Here is a 23,847-nt window from a genome sequence, read left to right on the forward strand (position 1 = left end):
CGCTTTCATTGTTCAGTGCCATTAGCGCTGAACAGAGATGCGGCTGGCGCGCGGCCACGAGATGCGGCTTGCGCGCGGCCAAGTTCGGCTGCTAAAGGAAACAGCCCCGAACAATTCCGGGTAAGCTTTAGAATAAGCTTAGCCGCAACAGTACAGAGAATGTTTATCAAGAGCATGCAGCTGTCTTGTTTGGGACATTTTACAGCTCTTGCTATTGTATGAAAGACAAACTGAGAACAACAGAAGTAAATAAAGATTACAACTAGCATAGTGAGTTAATTCTCTCAGTACTGGAACAGCTCATATAAGAAGGATAAAGCTAGCAGATTATATTAACTCTTTCAATCCCTGAGACTTGTAGAGCTGACATATAATTTTAACCCCTTCAGTACATAAATCCAGGAACTGGGGAGGATACTGGTGAAAGATAGTAGTGATGTAAGCCATCCCCAATGGGTAGCATGTGTGAGCTCCGTGTGGGTAGATCTGTCCATTGATCTGGAGTCACAGTGAAATCCTTTATTGCATAGTTGCTTCCAAGTCACTGTAACCATAAGTGCATCCAAGAGGATGTCCCCCTCTTTGATTGTATTCTAAATGGCCACATCTGGTTGTGACATGTTAGGGTCAGGTATACCTCAGCGGGACCGAAGACCATGTGGCATGCTACATTGTGTCGTAGCTCCAGAGTCCTTGTGTAAAGCAAATGATGTCTCCTTCTTAGTTAGGCCTGGGACATAGTGGACTTGAAGCTCGCTGAGGCGCGCTCCTGCTCTGCCTCGCCTGCTGAAAATTGAGCTTTTTCCTGTCCTTGCAGGCGAGGCAGTGAGCGCGCTCAGTAGGCGGAGGTGTGCCGGGAGGCAGGGCTAGTCCCCCACTCCCATTGGATGGGAGCGGTCACGTGACCGCTCCTCCGCTTCCCCGAGCGGCAAATTTCAAACCTGCCTGTCCCAAGTTTCTCAGGGGGAAACTATAGCCGCGCTGATGACAGATGCAGGGGCTTTGTGCATCTGCTCAGCGTGGCTCAGCCCGCCTCAGCGACGCTTAAACTCACTATGTCCCAGGCCTTAGGTTACCATATGATGACAGCATGTGACTTGCATTGTGGCTTGCTGAAGTCAGATGCCCCTTTTGGACATACTGATGGAGCGGCCGCTATTAGAACATTTAACGCGGTGTGTAGATTGGAATACCCATGCGATGACGCGCAATTTATTTGAATCGCGTTGACTTAAACACGCAGCTTGTTTATCGTTTTGTCCGGGTCAGAAAAGGGCATTTTAGCGTTGTCTGCAATATCGTCAACTCAAGTGGGCGATCGCGAGTTGTTGTCATAAAAATCCAATAGCAATTCAATGTCTGTATTATACACAGAGCAGCGTGTGTACTGTGCAGTATCTGTAGTATACAGTACGCAGAGCATCGTGTGTACTGTATCTGTATTATACACCGAGCAGTGTGAAACGCATAGGCGTGTCACAGTATCACATTCTGCGCATTAAACATTATGATGACCTTTTGAAAATATTTATTTGAACTGATAATCCATCATACTGTATAGCGCTCTCGCCCCCGCATACGCTCAAGGATTTCAACTTCTTATCTACAGTACACCTCTCCCACACCATTCATTTGTAATGGATGGCTTTCTGGCTTGAATCTTCCCGAGCGTGGCGAACGCGGCATAAATAGTGGTCAAAATGCAGAAATACCGAATTGAATACAGCGGTCAACACAAAAATTGATTTGAGATCCGTTCGAATAACGGACGCTCCATCAGTATGCTGGTGCCTGCACAGCACTAATATTTAGAGGAAGCAGCTTAGTGAATAGTCTTCATTTAAACCCCTGGGTTTGACCGTGTCCAATCCATATATCATTTTCGCTTCTAGTTGAAGTAGGAGTTTGTTCCGGTCACCTCCGCGTTTCGCTGTATGTGCTTTTGAATAGACGTGCACCTCATAGTTGCCAGACTGTGATGTTTTTCTTTGAAGTGTCTGGGTACTGGTTGATGTTTGAGGTCCTCTTTATTTTCAGTGTCCGCTAGAGCTTTTCGTATTGATGAGCGATGTAGACAAATCCTTTCCTTGACCATTCGCAATGTTTTGCCCACATAATAAAGTCCGCACGGGCAGCGTATGATGTATCCGACGTAGCGTGACTCAGTTTAAATAATGCTTGATCTTAATCTGATTCCCACTATGGGGATGTGAGAGTGATTGATTTTCCCAAAATCAGGAACTGGCAATTGATTCAGCCATGGCATTTGTGCACACCAGCTGGTCTTTGTAGCCATGAAGGTTTGGTAAGGTATTTTGAGACTGGATCCGCCTGGGTAAGGTAGCCCCCCCCTCCCCCAGGTTTCCGACCCCTTAGGTAGCAAAACCATTGGGGTGTCTTGAAATGTCGTCCGATGGCCTTGTCATTGGCTAGAATGTGCACATGCTTTTGAATGCTCCTTTTGATCAGGCTAGATGCAGTGCTGATGTTGAATCTGTCGTCTGTCACTGGTTTTTGAGGTTGTTGGAGGAGTAGAAAAAATGATCAGCAGTCCTGCCGCTCCTGACAGAGATACAGAATCACCAGTGAAAAAAGTTTAAAAAATGCATTATTAATCTACATAAAAACGGATACAATCCATGAACAAAAAGGAACCTCCTCCCACGCGTTTCAACCAAACTAGTCTTTCTCAAGGAGTGTAGTTTGCAGAGGGGGGTAGGGTACTATTTAAGGGGTGTGTGTGTGGTGGCAATCCAAATATGTTTGTTATTTAATGGAGATTATAATAACTACTCTATAAATAAGGTATATAACTAATCTATTGCATCTCATGTAAAATTGCTGTTGAACATGAACATATCCAAACTATTGACATACTACAGTACATATGTTATTTAAGTGAATATCGATGAATGGTTCAACAAATCTTTTGAGCAACCAAATGGGGATTGATGATCTCCAATATCATTTTTAGACTATCTGTATATTGAGATATTACTGAACACAATCTAAACATACAAGAATTTACATTTATGGTTTTCTAGATATATTTTATATTAGTCAATCTCATAAATTTCAGCGTTTCATCTAGCAGATAGAAAAACATTGAAAGCAACATATAAAGTCTCTATAATGAGAATAGGCTGTCACAGATTTAAAGGAACATGTCATTAAAAAAATAATGAATGCTGAGGTCATACAAGAAAAAACCTTGCGGGGGAGGGGGGCATCCAAGAACACAATGGGGGCAACCAGGAAACAATAATGCGACTGAAATTCAGGGACTATAGAAAACCTCAAGTCCTATTCCTTGTTCAAACCCTGTGGCATCAATGTGCCCATAGTGAATATCCAGAATGTTTCTCTTTGGTTTAGTACCCTGGATCTGTCTCCCCCCTCTCACATGAGGTTTAATGTGTTCCAAAATTACACATTTAAAAAATTTCAAACTACAATGTTGACATAGTTTAAAATGATTGGAGACAGGATGTGCAATGTCTAAATTCGTAATATTTCTCATATGTTCGAGCATTCTAATTTTGAATGCTCGTGTTTTTAAACCGATTTTATCTTTGTCACATCCACACGTGATCATATAAATAACGTGATCAGTGTTGCATGTGACAAAGGATAAAATCGTAAACTCTTGTTTGATCACTATTGGTGAATATTTGTTGGCGTGTCTGTTAAAACCTCTTGCTCTATTTGGTGCCGTATCAATCTCCTTGATGTCGTAGCCTCTTTCTTTGACGCGTGATGCCATTGTGAGTAGAGCTTGCTCAACTTGTTCAGGATCGCTGGTGATTCTCATCACTTGTACTAGTTGAGAAAATGGTAGGCCTTTCTGAAGTGAAGTTGGATGGTGGCTGGTTACGTGTAATGTATTTTTGTCAGTTTATGAAAGATTCGCTTTTGTATACTATGGTGTCTAGGAACGGGACTTCTGTATGAATGAAACTGGCCGTGAAGCATATCGTTGAGGGTATATGATTTAGATAATCAATGAACTCCAGAAGTTGTTTCTGTCCCCCCCAGATGAGGAAAATATCATCTATGTATCTATAGTACACGAAAATATGTTCTGAGTAGGATGTCATTCAGGATATGTGTTTGTTAATAGCTGTCCATGTATGTTTGTGTAGGAAGGGGCCATGTTTGAGCCCATTGCTGAGCCCATTGTTTGCAGGTAGAATTTATGTTCGAATCTGAAGAAGTTTTTTATTTATGTAGGATAATGTCAATGAGTAGGAGCAGGAACTCAGGGGGTTGGCCCGTGTGACTGTCAAAATTACTGAGATTACTCCTGATGGCGTCAATGCCTTCTTGGTGGGGGATATTGGTGTATAAGTTTGCTACATCAAGGGTAACTAGGATGGTGTTTTTCTATGGGAATTGTCAATCCCTGTATGAATTCTGTTGTGTCTCTGATGTAAGATTTCATGTTGATCACTATAGGCTGCAAATAAAAATCTGCATATTGAGAGGGTGACACAGTAACCCCCTGGCCTGCCCGGTTGTGTTGTAATTGATTTATGGATCTTTGGTTAAATATAAATCACCGGTACTGTAGGGATTTTTTTGGAGTGAGAAATGTTGCTGTGTCTTCTAATATTAATCTATTATCAGTGTCTAGTTGAATAATTGAGTCAATTTCTTTCTTGTAAGCTATTGTGGGGTCTCCTTGGAGTAATTTGTAATGAATTTTGGTGTTAAATTGCTTCAATATTTCACTTCTGTATGTGTATGCCATGACCACTATACCACCTCCCTTGTCCGCTGCTCTGATTATCTCTTTGTTGTTTTGTAATGATTTAAGTGCCCCTAGTTCCTCCTTTGTGCAATTTGAAAAACTTGTAGGATGTTGCTTGATGGCTTGTTTCGTGTCACCTTCCACTAGTTCCATGAATGTGGAGATGTTGTGATTTAATGGTCTGTGGATCAAATATGCTTGCTGGTTTGAAGGTGCAGGATAAAAGTGTGTTACAGTACAGTAGGTTGAAGTATGGAAGTGTTGTCTGGGTTTTTGCTGAAGAAGTCTTTAAGTCTAAGGTGCCTATTCAATTTGTACAGATCTACCTCCCATTCAAAAGACTCCTGTGAGTGTGTGGGTACAAATGATAACCCTTTGCTCAGTAATTGTGTTTCTGCTGCACTCAGGGTATGTTGGGAGATGTTATATATTACGTTTTCTTTGCTTGTCCCTGTTTGCCTCCCTTGTATTTGGATTGGCGTGGAAGGAATCTGGTGTTTCCTACCCCCTCTCCTGACCTTTCTCCCCCGTCTGAGTTTGGTAGTGGAGGTTTGATGTCTGTTTGCCTATCTCTAAAAAAGATTCTGTTGGTGCGTTCTCTTGGTTGTTTGATAGATCTGTGTCACTGGTGTTGTATGTGGTGCCTGAGACCCCTGCCCTTCTGCTCTTTGAAAAATGTTGTCCTGGGCTGCTGTTTACCTTGTTTGTTTCCCCAATCCAAGTAGCCACCTGTATACCCGTCTTTCCTTAGTCTGTGGTGACCTGCTTAAGCTTTTGTTTTTTGTATTTCACAATGCTGTCTCTATACGTGTCAATGGATGTTTGAATTGTATCTAGCCAATTCGTGCTAGTGTCCTCACTCAGTATGTGTCCCTGTTTGGTGTTTATGGTTTCAATGTTTTGTCTGATCTTAACGAGCTCCTTGATTGATTTGACTATACTAGTTATAGAACAAAGGAGCATTTGTTAAGGATGCCAATCCACCTCTTGCAGAAGTCTGGGTCACTTCTGCCAATTGTGGGTTGGTTCTTGATCCTGAACTCCCGTGGTAGTAATTTCTCCCGGTGATAGTGTGAGTGACCCTGTGTAAATAGACGTCTACTTCCCTTTTTTTAATTTAATTAAGTCGTTATAAATATCAGCAGGCTTGTCAGGACCAAAAATGGCATCAATGTTTTCTGAGTATCTGATTTTCGCCATCTCTGCGTCACTGTAGCAAACCGTGTCTGAGAGGTTAGGAAAAATACTAGCAGTGTCATCAAATTCTTCCATTTGCACTAATATATATTTTTTAGAGCAATGATGTGGTATTCAAATAATCCAGGGCTCTGTGTTCCAGACAGTGTCCTAGTAGAATAAATGCTGGGTGCTTGGACTCAGTGAAAGTCATATGGTAAAGCAAGTCAGTCAGCACTCCAATAGCAATTGATATTTGTAGGTGCAAGTCCCATACAGAAAGATAAGGTAATGATACTGTGTTTGGATCCACGAAATCAGGAGACCGCACTCGAGGGTTTGAGAAATAAAGCTGCATTAACAAATCATGGCACAGTACATCCAACGTTTCGGTCCCTGGAACGGGACCTTCCTCAGGGTGGTGAAGTCGGGAAGTGGCACTACATGCAGCCTTAAATACCCTTAATCACCATTGTGACACACCAATAAAGCAATTAAACCAAACATAACGGCTCCCAATCACTAGCAGCTGATGGACTCCCGCCTAAAGTACATTTGAATTAGTTGCGACGGCCATCTTGGATTGCGGAGATCCGACAGCACCAGAGACACTGTAGTGCGCCTGCGCAAGCCCCTGCAGCATGAGCAAATGTTTATGGTTGCATTTACTACCCCTCCCCCCAAATACAGACACCACTTCCCCCACCCATCCAATTCCCCACCTCTCCAACAAACACAATTTCCCACAAATATACTTACCACTTACCTCTGGTTGCTTCTGCCACCAGGTCCTGGCTCTCCCCATCTGCTGCCTTGCCCCTCTCCCCACCTGCTGCCTTGTCCCATGCTGGGCCTCTCCCTCTCTCCAACTGGTGCACCCGGAAATCAGGATCCGCTTTAGTCACTCACTAGTTTGAGAGAGGGGAGCCTGGTGTGGGACGAGGCACCAGCTGGGGGGGCACCAGGACCCAGCGATGGCAACCAGAGGCCTGGCAGCTGGATGCAGAAGTTGGGCCCGGCCAAATTCCAGTGCTGGCCCCCCGCAGCCACCGGGCCCGGGACACTTTTCCCGGCTCTCCCCTCCTGTCGACAGCCCTGATTATGAGCACCAGTCCCATGCCTCCCGTCACGGACTGCAGGAGAGAGAGGTGACAGCGCCAGGTTCCAGCTTCCTGAAAGTGGTCACTGCATCTGCAGTACACAAAGTGACCACGTAGTGTCAGTGTGATTCCATATAACCCACAGAGAATCTTCCCTGAAATACATACAGTGAGCACAAGGTGTCACCATCACTCCCTAATAACCACATGTTCTAGACTAGAGACCAGAAGAATATTTCTTAAATAATCCTTTCATGGAAGAGACCTGCAGAGAATTGCTTTATTAACAGAGTACATGGTTAACCTGGTTGGCGTAATTAAAGACAGGAGGTGTGGTATAGTGGTTATATAATCTGCACAATCTCCTCACCCCTACCACATACAGCACTTATCCGAGATCTGACTCCAAAAGACTGTTCATGGTCCCAATGTTCAGCAAAGTATCCGGCCGCTCCTCCTTCTCTTACCGTACACCCCAAAACTGGAACAATCTACCAGAGACTCTCTCGGCCGCCACCAGTCTAAGATTTTTCAAAACTAAAGCTGTCACACATTTTAATCTAGTCTGTAACTGTTACATACGCCTATAATATATATTATCTCTAACTGTGAATGCAATGTCTTGTATATAATGTATACCCTGTTCAGTTATGTAACTATTTGTAACCATTTATTTGTCATCATAACTCTGTGCCCAGGACATGCTTGAAAACGAGAGGTAACTCTCAATGTATTACTTCCTGATAACACATTTTATAAATAAAATAAATAACTGCTCTGTATACTGTACTCATCGTGTTGCTTCATTTGACTGCTCCCTATAACTCTTCCTATTACTTTAAATACAGTAACTGGCTCCTATAACCCCTTGTGTATCTCCCTATAACCTCAGTGATGCAAATTACACCCAGAAATGACATTAAGTGATGCAAACATCTCATGACGCTTACAGAATTTGACACCCGGCTCTGGCGGTATTATCCCACATTGAGTTATATGATTTAATAATAATGGTTACTTATATCTCCATTAAACACAAACTAAACTAAATAGCAAGCTGCATATGTACCAGCCAATCAGATGCTAGAATGCTCTGCTTTATTATCTGGTGGATAATAACAAGCAGTTCGGTCATAAAATTACAATACAGGGTAATTCATCCAGTTATTCCAATGCTTTTTATATTGCATCAGGAGTCTATCTGTCCATAGCAAACCCACTCAGTGACATTATCCCTTAATGATCAGAGCCCAGGTTACATTAGCCTGCACGCATAACATGCTCTTAGCAATCCTTGGCAGCCTGCATGTGACGTTTGTAGGGACATAACCAGGTTATATTTGTATGTTGCTTGTGTGCCTCTTATTTCTGCCCGCTGCCCTGTAGACTTTTGCAAAGCTGTATTTTCCTGATATTGTGGAAGCGCAGTTTAGTTAAAAAGATAACAATAAACCAGAAGAATTCAAGCCTGCAACAGCCTCTCCCCCTTTATGTAATAACTAATATGGTTCTATAATAATAATAATAATAAAAGGTGCTGATCCCATCTTATCAAAACACTTTTTCTTGGAATCATGTTGAGTACCAACTTTATCCAACGATGGTCATTTCTTCTTGCGAGATGCCCAGCCCACCGCCATTTTTATTTCTTCCCCCATGGGATGGTCTTTTTCCGGGTAATACCCATAATACACTGCTTCATACTTCTTTGAGTGGTCTGAAGTTTCACATTCTTCCGTGCACGAGCACGGGCAGATAACGCGTGTCGAACACTTTCCCTTTGAGGCACAGTGGAAGAGAAGGGTTCCCTTGCAAAGGTGTCCCGTTTCTTCCAAAATTTCCCATCCCATATATGCTATCCTAATAAATATATTTTTTTGCTACCACTGAATTAGATTTTAAGCTGTGTATTCTAATGCCTATTATTTTTAAAGTACTGCGTACACTGTGCTATAAAAATAAGCATACATAAATTTTAACCCTAGATATATCTTCTGCCCTTCCATTCATATTACAGCCTTTTTGTGCAACCCTTATATTTGTATGCAATATCCATTGCTGCAGGAGTTAAATTAGGAGCCATTTTATTTCCATTTATTTTATTACGTTTTAATTAATTTCTACCAAGAAAAGAGATACAGGAGGAAAAATTGGATGGGGAGAGGAAAAGGCAGTGACAAAATAACACTATTTGTTTATTAAGTGATTGCTGTTATTTGGCTTCTTGAATTCAAAATCTGTAGACTATTAGGTTATAGAGAAGATGGAATTAGTTCATCTGTACAAATGTTGGTTTGATATTGGTACTAACAAAACAGTTGTATCCTGTGCCCTACATCCAGTGGCATGTGTCCAGCTTCTTCCTCTGTTCCTGCCCATCTGCAGATCTAGGACTCCTGCCCCAGGCTCACCCCGTGGAGAGACTTTAGATTAAGACCCATATGTACTAAATGGTGCTATTGCATAAGGCGCCTTCCTATGTTAGAAACCAACTTAAAGCCCATAAATATGGCCGCATCGGCACAGCTTGTTAAATATGGGTCGAAGTCCTGGGTCGAAGTCCTGGGCCGAGAAGGTGTAATTATTGATCACGTTCATTTTACGTAGGAGTAAAATGCAGGAATCAAGATAGTCCAAAATGGGGATAAAATAAGAAGGATGTTAGGGCCAATGTATGGATCCTTAATGTTTGCATCCTTCGTTAGGTTGGGGTATTAGCTTTGGTAGGACGACCATGGTAGCCATGCTTCTTGGAATTTATTAATGGTACCGTTAACTTGCTGGTTATATTCTCCATGGTCCTGATGTACCATAACTTGTTCTAATGTCTGATATTGGGCGGGGCGAGGTAGAAGGAGCGGGACAGCTGTTGACCCTGTTTCTTTGCTATTGAGCACCGGGAAGCCAACACAAGATACATTGTCCATTTATTTTTGTTTGAAGTGGGATACAGGTTTATTTAATATATCAATATTTAATAGTTTGTGGGAAATCTCTTGTTTTATAAAGCAGCAAATGGGTAGAAACAATATATTTATTGCATAACTGATATGTAAAAAGGTAGCTTTCAGGAACTCTTCCTCAGGAGGTTTTCTCACAGGATGAGTTGAACAAGGAGAACAATTACAGTGGGGTTATTTATAAAGGTAGAAAATAAGCATTAGTCGCAGATGGTCCTCTGTATTACATGTTACGTGTGTTTGTCAAAACCAATTTCCTTATTTTTTTTTTGTCTGCTGGGGGACTCGCACGTAAACTTAAACAATCGGGGAGGTTTATGCAGGTTTAGAGGTCCTTTTCCTGCTCGTTATTTAAAACTGAGACTTATTTCAGTAAATATGAGATGCAGAACATGAGACATCCTGTTATATTATGTACGTTGGGTAATTTGTTCTCTAACTTCCCGTATTACTCTATAGCGCTACAGTACTGCCAAACTCTCAGACTGATGCAAGTGGAGCAAAATAGAGACTGACACATTGATACACATGTTCTAAAGCAGTGATTCCCGACAGGGGCTTTGTCAGGTGTCTGCAAGGGGTTCACCCCAAAAAATATGTTGTCGGGGATCCCCGGCAGAATAGCGGGTTCCTGAGCCGGTGTGGGGACTGCACACTTAGCATTGGGGGTATAGCTGTCACTTACAGCAGGAGCTGCCAAAGTCATTCCCTATAATGGGCACCCACAGCAGCAGGGCATTGTGGGGTGTGACTTTGGATGCTCTCGCAGTAATTGACAGCTATACCCCCCCATGCTGCCTACACGCCCTGAGGGGCAGTGTGGGGCCTTATTGTGTGTGCCCCCCCATAAGCTCAGGACACTTTACTGCCTGAGATTGGCCACAAGGTTTTGTTACAAATAGTCTGATAAGGCGATGTAATGAAAATGGTGGGGAATATTATGCATTTTAATCAATCTGGTGCTTAAGGTGGTGAACGTTTCTCTTAAAAATACACAAAAATGGGTTTGACAGACCAAGACCCTTCCTGGGTCTGTGCAAATATTTAAAGAGGGCTTAATTGGGGGGGGGGGGAAGAGTTATCACTGATTGCTCACTAAAGTGACGTCATTTAGAGGCTATGAACGATGGCCAGATACTAGGCTGTCGGCCTCAAAGAAGACGAAACATTCTATAATCACTTGTGCATCCCAGAGAGAGGTGACCGCTTAACTGGAGGACTTTGTTAAAAATGAGAATACCATGTGATATTATACAGAATAGATAACGGGTACATATGTGGCATTGTGATGAATCAAATCGTACCACACATTACATTCTGCGAAAATAGATGTTGGGCTGTCACATTTTATAAGAGGGTGGGTAGATCGATGAGACTGCCGCTCCAACAAAAATTGAGGAAACTCGTCAGCAAAGTTGAACTAAAAACTATTTAACTACATAAAAACATGATCAAAACAGAAAAAACTCTCTGGAGGAGAGTTTTTTTTTTTGTTTTTTCTTCTGTTTTGATCATTTTTTTAAATGTAGTTTAATAAACAGTTTTTAGTTCAACTTTGCTTGTGAGTTTCCTCAATTTTTGTTGGAGCGGCAGTCTCATCGATCTATCCACCCTCTTACCTGTTCATATGATTGAATTGACACCACCGGGGGACAAAATAACAGAGGATTTTCTAGCAGCTGATCTTTACCAGATTTCCATCAGCTGAGAGGAGCAAGACGGTGAGTCCATCGTGGGCATCAGTTACTCCACACAGAGCATACCAAGACACGGGATGAATTGGAGCTGCATGTCTTTGTGAAGTAACATATACCCTGCACAGGCATACAGTACTACACCCCATCATATTCTCACCAAACGCCACTTTTGTGTCTCCTCCTACTCACTATCATCTCACTTATCAGGGTTATATTAATCCCTCCACAACCCATTTACAGGCTCTGTTTTTTTATTGTATATATTTTTCAAAAATTTTTGTCTGCTCTCCTGGAGCTTATACTCGGTTTTTCTTCAAGTTATATGTTTTTATACAGGCGTGCGTGTGGTGAGCACGGCAGACGCGGCCATTAAGATGGTGTCTGTCCAAGTATTAGGGAAAGGCAATTATGTTTGCGTTTACATATTGAGGCAAGAATTTAAACGTCTTTTTTAGACGTTTTTTTTTTTCTTCTAAAGTTGTGACAGGGGTGGGCTCATGTTTCAATGGGTCGGGGGGGTAGGGAGGAGGATGGTATATAGGTCTTGCCCTGGAGCTGGGAAATCAGAAGTCAACAGAGGTGTGTTTGGGATCAAACATGTGTTTTTTTTAATTTTTCTACGCCAGTGACCCCTCTCGGGGAAACCTATGGCATATGGTAACGTACTGTATAGGGATTTCTGTTTTATGTTTTATCCTGTTATTTTAAGAAATTGTTCTGCATTTGTCACTGTATGCTCTTGTAATACTTTTTCTGTACTCTAAGCACTGAATATGTATATATTAAACAATTCTTGATGTTTTTGGGGTTTTGAATGAACTGTTGCATGCTTTGTAGAGTGTTTACATTTTATTTTTCTAACAGATTTGTGTGTGTTCAGTGCATAGTTTTTTTTTTTTCTATAATAAACAGGGACCTGAGACCCTGGCAGATATATAGTAATTATACCTATATTTCTTGGGTGGTGGCAGCCGATGGATATGATTGCAATTGAGTAATGGGGTTAATATTAACTAATTGAAAGTACCTTGTGCAGGCGAACAGTGAGTTTGCTAGAGTAGCAGTGTTTATTAACCCTGGTTGGAGATGTAAATCACCTGCCCACTTGTGTGCTGTTCATGACAGATGATATGTGGGGGATGGATTGAGGGGAGATATTGTTCATGTGAGGGACCTTTGCGAAAGTGAAAAGTGGGCCAGCTAGAGAGCTGTGTAACCCTTGTCCCCTATGCAAGTCACGTGCTCACAGGTCTGCTGTAGGTGACAGTCGGCAATAAAATTGATTAATTAGGGGTACTCAATATATAATAAAAATTGGAAACTGAGTTTAGATACTGCCATGTTTGGAGCTTGGTGTGTAATTCCCATGGTGTCTGATGCACTCAGACCAGGAAAGCATATAACTGTGAACTTTATTATATGAATGTGTATCCAATGTATTGTACGGAGGTCATGTGGTGAGGTCTCCCTGGCGGAAGAATAACATTGAGCATCATTCCGGAGACATTCTGTGACAGCAGCAAACCCAATACATGGGAAAGACGCCCCTACCACTTCTCATACAGCATAGGAACACGGACGCAGTGACTATGAACAGGAGCCCGGCTGTAATTCTACCAAAGGTCTGTAATAGCTAAGAATGGGGGAGCAGAGCTGTCAGAGAAGAGAGAGAACATGATAACGTTTTTCCATTTCACGAGTAACCAAAACATTCAATTTTATTTCAGCGCAATGTGACTTGAATACAAAATGTACGGCAGCTGATAATACCGTTATAAAGCTGAATAAATAAATCAGCCCTTTTAGTAGCATGTATTGAGGAAGGGCAAAAGATGTTCCCCAAAACTTGAAAACTGGAAAATATTTAGTAATTGTAAGAAAAATTAGCACCTGCTGTATAATGCTTATCGTTATATTATCTGAATATTTCAACCCAGTTTCAAAATGAAACCCCTTATTTACCCTTTTAAAAGGCTGCTGACTTGTAATATATTATTACTTTGATCTCAGGACAAGGGATTGGTATCTCAGAAACCACAGCTGACAGATACATTTGTGTGAGGGAAGATGATGAATGTCATGTTACTATCCTGATACCACGGAAATGAAAGCGGCGATAAAGAATACGTTTCACTACAACCACACAAGTTTGGAATAGTTTTACTTCTGCTTCTTATAGCACCATCATTGTTTTTTGTTTTTTTTTCCCCTCTCCCCCCCCCCCCCCCCTCATTTTCTATTTGATAACCTGATGAAGTTATTATCTCACCGGTCACGTTGCGGAATGTCCTGATATTATTTCTTTGTCTTGGAACTCAGCATGACAGATATAAATCCCAGTGTGTGAGATATTTACTCTGTGCAGCTCAATCTGAGACACATACTAATTCACTCGCGTATCCTGTCCCGCCATGATTATTGCAACAGTCTCCTAGTTGGCATTCCCTTCCTTTACCTGCCCCTTCAAATCATCAAAAATCCTGCTGCCAGACTTGTCTACCTCACTCACCGCTCCACTTCTGCTGCTCCACTACGCCCATTCCCACACTGGTTCCCACAGCCTCTAGAAATGTAAAACCTGAGCTGGGACTTACAAAGCTCTCAATGATGCTGTCTTCCCCCTTACATCGCAGCCCTCAACCCCAAATACATATCTAAACGCCCCCTCTGTTCTGCCGACAACAGCCACCTCTCCTCCTGTCTTATTATCCCCCTCTCACTTCCGCCTGCAGACTTCTCCTGTGTTGCCTCTTCTCTCTGGAATTTCGTACCACACACCGTCAGACTCCCAGCTTTCAGTCATTTAAAACTCCCTGAAAACTCAGCTTTTAAAGGAAGCCTATCTGGCATACATCTAACACCCACACCCCCCCCCCCCAACCTTATTGGGACAAGATGTGAAGCTGGACCATACTCCATCCTGAGGCACACACCGTCCTAAATGAGCAGCCACTTTACTTTTTGTTTCAATATTGACCCTTATTCCCTCTAGATTGTATGCTCTGAGGATCAGGGCTCTTATTAACTTTTGTATCTGTTTGCACTTGATTGTCCTTATAGTTGTATGTTATTCTGTTTGTGCTGTCCATTACTCTGTCCATCTGTTGTGCCGCCCTGTGGAATATGATGGTGCTTTTACAAATAAATGGTAATAATAATTAATAATAATAATGTCTAGTGTGACAAATATGGCTGCCGGGATCATCCTTGCTACGGCATCCATTGGAAGGATGCAACGTCATTGAGAGACTCTGGTGGCCATATCCCATTTTAACAGCATTGAAAACATCTGAAATCTGGGGAAGTGGAGGGTCCTTAGAGGTTGAACTGCTAGATCCCCCTAGTTCAGGTAATATAAGAAAAACAAATAGTTGTTTTTAGATTGCTGCTTTACCTTATTGTTAAGAGAGTTAGCGTTCTGATGTGCCACCTAGCATTGATTTAAGAAGGTGACCTGGAATAGTTTGGTGTCACTCAGAGACAAGTTAAGCCCTTGAGAACTGGAGTTGCCCACCCCAGGATTAAATCCAGCTGGCGTTTACCTCTTTGTCTGAGAGATCGGAATCGCATGGAAGAAACGAGATTAACAATTTGGAAAATGTGAGCCTGTTATTTCTCAAGCGCATTATAACTAATTTATAGTAACAACATGTAGCTCATAATAATTCAACTCCTACAAAGGCAGTTCAGGTTATTAATGCTTGAGATCAGGCAGACCAAAATATTGATAATAAACTGGAGAAATTAGGCTTACAAATATATACATATATTGATTCATTTCGTAGTAATATCCACATCAAATAACTCCCCTTATTACTCACTGACACGTGGAAGAAGCAGGTACATTGGCAAATTGATACAAAGAGACACGTTCCAATTAACTTATAATTAATTAAACAACAAACTGATTATTTTGTGTGTTCCATATTAAAGTGGATTGATGTAGGTGTGCAGAACAAGGCTATGAAAGGAGTACAGTATGATATTTGGGATCTACAATCAAAATAAACATGCAACATTTTAAAGCTTCACATATGGGAAATTACACCTGTCTTGTATCATTTTTTTGAGTTGGTGTAGACCATTTTTCCATGGTCCTAAGAGTGTGGCCATCGCTGACACATAGTGCAAGTTATTATTCTGAGTGGGTATGCTGAGATCCAGACTCTTCTATACTGGACACAAACACAAATGGCGAACAGAGTCACCCAGATCCCTATTAGCACACCCTCATAGTGCACAAGTACAATTAACAAGGATGAATATCCACTGATTTGACCAAAATCCCACTGCCCCGATGAGGGTATAACAACAGTAACGGACTGTATAAAAACAGAAAATAACAAAACTTTAATGTTGACAAATAGCCACGCCGAAACAAGTGTAAGTATGTACATGTGAATTAAAAGAGGAATAAAAATGATCCCCTGAGGGGGGGTGTGTCAGGTGGGAAGCTGGTAGTGAAATCAATCAGCTTAATAGCTATATTGTGATTATCTTAGCCTCACTACCAATCAATCCATATACAATAATGGTACGGTATAGTGGTGCGGTATAGTAAATACTAATATAGCCCTATATTTGCTTTGAATCATGTTAATCACCCATAGAACATATCGCTGCCATTAGTGCACTTTGGTCCTAGGAGGTACTACTGCCTGTCACGGTAGCTTCAGGGTTATGATATACACCTTCTAATCTGGGTTGAATTGAATGAGACTGTGATATAATAAAGAGAATTTATTCCTTACAATTCAGGTGGACTGTATTGAGCAAATAACAAACAGAATATAACACTTACTTGGGAAGGGGACAGATGAAATAGCCCAGGACACAGGCTAGCAGTTCATCAGGCATCAGGAAACGAAGACACTGGGCATAGAGCTTGCAATCGTTTATATGGGATTTGGGCTCTATCCCTAACATTGGGACTCGGGTATTGGATAATAATTACCTGGACCCAATTACCTCTTGCCAGCTCACGTGGGAAGCAAGGTAGTACCTGCCCACAGGGGGTTGGCATTCCTCTAGTAAGAGGCCCATTTCCTTAGCCCCACTCTAAAAGGTTAGCGTCTCAAAGTCTGCCATTTGGGATTCTGTACCGGGAAACCCTGACCAGAGGTGAGAATTATGACACTTAATGTAAACAGTCATGTTCTGCTCTTTTTCCACCCTGAATACTCAATCTGGGCGAGTGAGCCTTTGTTCGGAGCTTGCTCTGCAGACAGGTAGGCGCCCTCTGTCCATTAGCATACCTTATGGGCCAGTAACTTTCGCGGGCTTTACAGTAGGCACAAAATACAGTAAACAGACAACAATTTATACATATTAAAATACTCCGGTTAATCTGAGAGGGCTGAAAATTGCCATACCCTCATGCCGGAGGCATGACTACCTGGTGGCCAAATTTCAGCCCTCCAGCCATCACCGAACCAGAGATAGCAATATTGGGTTTTAGAACCTCATGTTACATAAACCACATTTCTCCGCCATTGGAATCAATGGCGGCACCCACACTTAATACAGTTAACCATACTCTGTTCGGTTAGCCTGAGAGGGCTGGGAATGGCCATGAAACCATGCTGGAGGTGTGACTACCTGGTGGCCAAATCCAAGTCCTCTAGCCCTCACCGAACCGGAGATAATGATTTCAGGTTTATACAATTTTACACTTGGCATCTTTTTTCCGCCATTGATGTCAATGGCTGCGACCCTCGTGGCGGGCACGACCCTTTCCCGCGGGCATTGCCCATCGGACCCGGTTGGGGTCGAGAGAAGGGGTCCCCACGAGCTAGGGGCAGAAAGAATTTTATCGCTAGCTGCCCCAAAACCAGAGTTATAGACTTTAATAGGTGTTGAACTTGGCCATAACCGAGTTCCCACGGCAATTGAGTGATCAAAGCTCCTTCAATGAAACAGTAACGGTATTCGGATACTGCGGTTTGGCATGCATCCAACATGGTTACAATGTATCACTGATTCCTTGGAACGCGGACTCTAGGCATTTCCTATAGAAAGGCATGGCTCCATTCATTTCAATGGGGAAACTCCGCGCAGACTCTCGGGTTCCATCTTTCTCGATATACTGTAGGGCCCAAAACCTGCTCAATCTCCATTGAATCCTATGGAGACCCAATGGCGGCCTATGGGACCGTGCCGACAATTGGTGGGTGAAAAGGCGGGAAGGGGAACAAAGAGCCATAAACACTCAAACACAGTTAACCCCTCCCCCCCGACCTGATCCCAGTGTATGTGCTTGGTGTAAACACTGTATGAGCAGGAACAAGTAAGACCTTATACAAAGGGGAATACATTTTGTGCTGAAGCAGGGCGCCTTGTTGCCATGGTAACACGACAGCATGACATCATTTGACGTCACGTTGTCGTAGCAACGAAACGCAGTGTGACATCACATTGGTGACATCTGCGGCGTCATTTGACGCTGGGATTTGAATGGAGAAGGAGGGCAAGCAGCCGACACAGGTAAGTGCTTTCCCATCAGGCCCGAGAGCGTGGCAAATTGTGTGTGTGTGTGTGTGTGTGTGTGTGTGTGTGTGTGTGTGTGTGTGTGTGTGTGTGTGTGTGTGTGTGTGTGTGTGTGTGTGTGTGTGTGTGTGTGTGTGTGTGTGTGTGTGTGTGTATTTTTTGCCACCCCAAAATTTTGCTGGCCTATGCCTACTGTAATGGGAAAATTGCCACTGGCGCTCGCATAGAGAGTGCGAGATTTCCTCCATAGATGTTCATAGAAGCAAGTGCAGGAGAGCAGCATGTTTAGCGAGGGTCTGGGGTTAGAAGGGCGAGAGCAAAAGAGGAAAAAGAGGGGCATGTAGATCAAGAGAGTAGGCGAGGGCAGAGTTGTAGTTTCCGACCAGGGGCTGAGAGGGAGGAGCGTAAAGTGGTGTAAAGGGCTGAGAGGTTAATGGAACGCAGGTTTCTGCAGAAATGAGGGGTAAATGGAGGTTGAGAAGGAAGAGAGAAAACGAGATAAAATGATGGTCAGAGAGAGGAAAATGAAGAGAGTGAAAACTTTTTAGTGAAAACCAGGTCCAGCTAGTGGCCATCCTTGTAGGTGCTGGCTGCAGTCCGCTGTTGAAGGCCAAAAGAAGAGTTTAGGGAGAGAAAGCAGGAAGCTAAAGGGAGAGATGTGTCATCAATATGATAGTTGAAGTCCCCAAGGAGAAGAACAGGGAGTCTGAGGAGAGAAAGATGGAGAACCAGGATTCAAAGTCAGAGAGAAAGACCGAAGGGGGATTAGTAGAGGTAGGTGGGCGATAGATGACCGCCACGTGGAGAAGAAGAGGAGAAAAAAAGCTGGATAGTGTGAGCCTCAAAGGGGGAAAGAGAGGGAGGAATAGGAAGGGTTTAGTAATGGCAGATACTGAAGAGGAGATAGCCCCTGCTATCAGAGCATGAAGTATGGAACAAAGAAAGGCCACCATAAGACAGGGCCACTTCCAGTGCATAGTCGGACTGAGTCAGCCAAGCCTCGGTTATAGCAAAGAGGAGCAGAGAGTGAGAGAAGTTATGCACAGAGAGGAACATGTCAGAAAGGGAGCGAGCATTCCAAAGGGCACAGGAGAAAGGGAGAGGAGAGGGAGGTTAATAGGGTATGCGTATGAGGTTAGAGGGGTTTACTCCACAAGGACGGGAGGTTGCATGTGAGAGGCGAAGATGGGAGCATGTAGAAATAAGACAGGGACCAGTATTGGGAGAGATATTGCCAGAAGCAATGAGGAGAAGCAGGGCATTAAAGTGGATGTGTGAGGAGGATTTGTAGGGGTGGATTTTAGAGCAGGAAATATAGCTGTGAGGAGTCAAAGGTAATAAAGGAATTCATGTGAACTGAGAAGTGAAGAAGGAAGGAGAGATAGAGAACTATGAATGGAGTTAGCGACATAAGGCGTGTTGAAAGAAAAGTGTCATTTGGAAAGAAGTGTGGTTAGAGCGAATATAAAGAGCAGAGGAGGCATGGCAGTGTTACAAGTTCAGTGTTGAGTAGCCGGAGTGCTGGGCACTCAAAATTGAGTTAAAATAAGAGCAATGTGCTAACTGTCAGAAATGCAATATACAGAATTAATGACGGTGCTGCAGAGTGGAGGGCGCTGTGTCTTGCGTCTGTGATAGACAATGTCCTCCTTTCCAGGGCTGTTCGAATCCAGGGCCAGTACATGAAAAGTTGTCCGCTTCTTGTTCCACTTTTGTAGAGCTCCCTGTTAAACTCCAATTAAAATGGTCCGCTTTAAAGATGACACTGCCTGCCTCTGCAGTATGTATTTGTATGTTTGCCCTAGAAAGGAGGATTTGAGGCTCCACGGATTTCATAAATGCAAATATTTATTGAAGCCAAAGAAGTGTCCAATGTTTTGGCTGTCACAGCAGCCTTTGTCAAGGAGTGGCATGTGTCTGGACCATGAGGGTCCACTATATGTAGTCAGTGTATTACGTAACAGTCCAGGTGAAAATACTAATAGTCCAGGTTATTTTGATTAGTGGTGTGCAACATTTTCCTTATTACTTTGTATGTTTGCCCCCCACGGCAGCCCCTGTGCATTTTTTTAAAAAGTGCCAAGGGATTGAAGGACATAAGCAAAGAATGGTTCAATAGGAACTGCAATATTCAGTGGAATGACAGAAGGAGAAAGATCTCTATGGTTGTCTTGTTGTGATAGACAGATGATATATTAAAGTATTTTACTGTGTCCAGTTTGTTCAGGATGTCATAGTTATCCAAGGCAGTGTGTTCATGTCACGGGAGACAAGGTTTGTTACACCTTTTTTACCGGGATCATTCAATGAGCAAAACAAGGTAATGAAATAAATTGTAATTTATTCGGCATAAATTCGCTTGCACACAATGATACACAAAATACAGACAAAAAGACACACTACTATGGGGCTGGGAGTGAAAAACGAGACTTACCTAGGTGCAGGGAACTCTATGGGAGAGTTTTACCCTGACCGGGACTTAGCACGGAATCTCCTGGAACCAAAATCTGCATGAAATTCCATACGCCACCGCTACATTCTCTTCTGAGAACCTGTCCCTCCTGACCGCGAGTTAGTCCAAATCTCCTGGAACTCAAATCGGCATAAAATCCCAGCCGCGTCCGCTACGTTCGATTCTGTGAACTTGGGCGCAAAAAGCTGGACTTAGACTCTGGAAGGCGGCTTTTCAGGCTTGAAATCGAAGCCGGTTGCTCTGCTATTCACACAGGAGCAACTTTGAAAAGCCCGCCCCTGCTCTTACTACAGGGAACTTCGAATCTGATTGGCTCATCGATTCTTATAGTATTTTTAGTTTCATTCACAAAACTGAACAGCCAATCAGCGAGTGGGAACTTTCCCAAGCAACCAATCAGAGCCAAGCCGGCTAGAAAAGCCGGATCAGCGGGAAATTCAAACTAGCCAAGAGACATTTGCAAGCCTGCCACCTCTCTCCCTGGCTATCTCAATGCCACCTGCTGGGCAGGCTCCACCAGGTCTGGCAGAACAACTGGTATACGGAGTACTGGCATTGATCTCTGGACCTGGTATTCCTCCTTTCCCTGCTGACCAAATGCTATTCGCACCTCTGGGCATCCTCTGGTTGCTTTTAACTCCGATGTCAGCAGACTTACCAGCGCCTATGGGTTAGCTCGGGTCACCTGTTTGGACATCGGTTCCAAATGTAAAAGCATGTTACATTATATTAAAGTATATTTTTATACACTTCTGAGTCTCAGGGTACATGGGACAGAGAAGGAAAAAAGCTGTAGTTTTATTTCTATCTGCCTTATTCCCCACACACAATCCCTTGGACTCTGAGTCCCCCCTCAACCTTATATACGGTTGGGGCACCCACAAGCCCTATACTGGTTGTGGGTCACCTTGGCACAAGCTGGGGTACCCCCCTTAACCAAGGGAGACCCTCAGCTACAGGAATACTTTTTATCCCTGTGCCTGGTTCTCCTTTCTGAGCTATGCTGAAGCAGGGTACCCTAGTGGTGAGTTGCGATTGAGTTTTCAAGGGGAGGTATTGCCGGGACAATGTGCCTACAGGTATCTGAGAATCAAGCATGATTCCCTGGTTCATTTATTGGGGAACCGACAACTCTGGACTTCGGCCTCCTCGGCACATTCTGTCAACGGTTCCTCCGCAAACCCCCTTAACCCCCGCTTGAAACTGATACCCTAGCAATCCCTGCTTGGTTGCATGCCCGGAAAGGGAAAAAAACAAAAAATACTTTTAATGCATATAGTATAACCCAGTGATACATTGTTACTGGGTCCAAGAGCTGACTCTCTGGGACCCTTATACACGGATCAGGGGTAAACAAAACTTAGAGAGCCTGGTTACCCCCTCCCGTCACAGTGCATTTTATGTTGTTATGACACTACTCCACATAAAAGCAGGCTTGAATGAGGTGTGAACATTCTTTCAACTGGAGATGTTAAAAACCTTTCAAGTGGAGATCCATCAAGCTTCCATGTGTACAGACAGCACGGTTTGTAGTACAACAGCACTTTTCTTGTGACTTGTACAATTTTTCTGGAGTTCTGTGTGTTGAAAAGTATCTTTATCCCATTTGGATAAATGCAGTGAAGGGTGGTTATTTGCTGGGTGGTGTCTCTGTACATATGGAGTATAGATCCTGAGATGATTCTAATTTTCACAGTACCTTGATTTGGTAGATTTCACTGCACAGGGCTTGTAGCCATTGATGTTTTTTCATTACAGGTAGATAGGTGGAGCAGACAAACTCTGCATTGTTCATAGTATACACACATCTGTGGCAGGAGCTACATAAATGCAGAATTTGTATTTATACTAATGCAAAATATTAATTTCCTAAAGTTAATTGGGAGGGAGGGGGTTGAAGGTTTGCCTAGGGTGGTATTATACTATACCTTTCTGTCTTGTCTCTTTGACCATGGAGGATCCTTGAGTTCCACCACATGTTGTGAGTGGAAAAAACTATCCGATGAATCCAGCTAATATTATCACACAGATTTGCATTTTATTCTCTCTCTGTTTTTTTTATATGTACCCGGGAATCATTCTGTTTTTCCGCCATGTGTTTGTTGTATAATCCCCTTGAAAGGATATAAAGTACATGATGGTCAGGCTCTCTAACCAATGACTGTGAATCTAAAGGAGGGTTCATGTGATTTGGTATCAGGAGAAGAAGAGTGAAGAGATGAGAGGCCAAGTGTAACAACCAGAGTACGAGGGGGGCAGAGCTACAGAGACTTGGAGAATAGCGGTCCCTATCCCAAGGAGTTGAGGAGACCAAGATCAGCACGGGAGCGGAGTCATCACAGATCAACTCGGTTTGAGCGGCGACGGAGAGAACAGCAAAGGTCCAAAGACACCCTGCAGTCTACTGTGTTCCAGGATCCATGAGTAACTGTGACGGGAGAGGGTAACCAGGCTATATAATAAAGGTCAAGCCCATTTGGTTACCCCATGCTCTGTGTATAATGGTCCAAAAGAGTTAACTATTTGGACCAGTAACATTGTATTACTGCATTATACTGTCTGTAATAAAACCATTTTTGTGTTTTTCCCTTTCCGGGCATGCAATCAAGCAGGGATTGCTAGTGTATGAGTTTCAAGTTTTTTTGTTTTTTTTACGGAGCAATCATTGTCCGAATGTGCCTAGGAGGTTGGGGTCCAGAGTTAACCGGTACCCCAATAAATGTACCCGGGAATCATGCCTGATTCTCGGATGCATGTAGGCACATTGTCCCAGCAATACCTCCCATTAAAATCGTAAGCGCAACTCGCCACTAGGGCGCCCTGCTTCAGCACAACTTGGAAAGGAGAATGAGGCACAGGGATAAAAATGTATTCCTTTAGCTGAGGGAATCTCTAGGTTAAGGGGGATACCCCAGCTAGTGCCAAGGTGACCCACAAACAATATATGGGGGGGACATCATGTAGATAAATAAAGAGTAAATTTTTCCTTTTTTTGTTCCCTGTACCCAGAGACTCAGAGTGTATTAAAAAGTTGTTCTAATATGTTTTAATCTTTTGGAACCCATGTCCAAACAGGCAGCCAATGCAAACCCTCAGGCACCGGTATGTCTGCTGTTCATCTGAGTTCAAAGCAGCCAGAGGATGCCCAGTTGAGTGAACGGCATTTGGTTAGAGGGGAAAGGCGGAGTACTAGGTCCGGAGATCA

Source organism: Ascaphus truei, chromosome 17, assembly GCF_040206685.1.
Source record: "Ascaphus truei isolate aAscTru1 chromosome 17, aAscTru1.hap1, whole genome shotgun sequence".
Taxonomy (NCBI): Eukaryota; Metazoa; Chordata; class Amphibia; order Anura; family Ascaphidae; genus Ascaphus; species Ascaphus truei.